Genomic DNA, 604 nt, shown 5'->3' on the forward strand with positions numbered 1-604 from the left:
AGGTCAGCAAGAAATACTGGCAAATATTCTTAACAAGAAATGTTTACCAAATCACCAAAAACTGTCATTTTGACCTGATGGTGGAGCTAGATTAAAAGAGATGGATCACCAAAGTTAGTACAGTTCATCCCGAGGAGGACATACAGTAAATGTGTGGACCGACATTCATGGCAATTCATCAAATAGGTGACGAGACATTTAACCTAAAACGTTATAGTGCTGCAAGACAGTCAGATGAATGTCTGTGCAAAAAATAGTGTGAATCCATCTCGGAGATGTCGAGATATTTCAGAGGATAAGGGAAACCCTTCATGTGCACCAGATAAAAAGGCAAGGGATCAAATGATCCACTCTCTGGGCATCACGGACACATTTCCATTGCAGCCTAAATCATAAGTGTTGGCACAAACGCATCAACAGTAATGTCAGTTTTATTGACAGTCTTTTCAGACTCACTTTGTTTGTTTTCAAATCATGTTAAAATAAATGCATGTGGGTAGCAACCCTTCATCAAAGACGCTGAGATACTTTGCCAACTTCTCTACTTACTGCGGCCTCATCAGACAGACCACAATGCATTGCAGCCACAGCACACGCCATGTGC

This window comes from Anarrhichthys ocellatus, unplaced genomic scaffold (genome assembly GCF_004355925.1).
Source record: "Anarrhichthys ocellatus isolate YVR2014 unplaced genomic scaffold, GSC_Weel_1.0 scaffold48, whole genome shotgun sequence".
Classification (NCBI taxonomy): Eukaryota; Metazoa; Chordata; class Actinopteri; order Perciformes; family Anarhichadidae; genus Anarrhichthys; species Anarrhichthys ocellatus.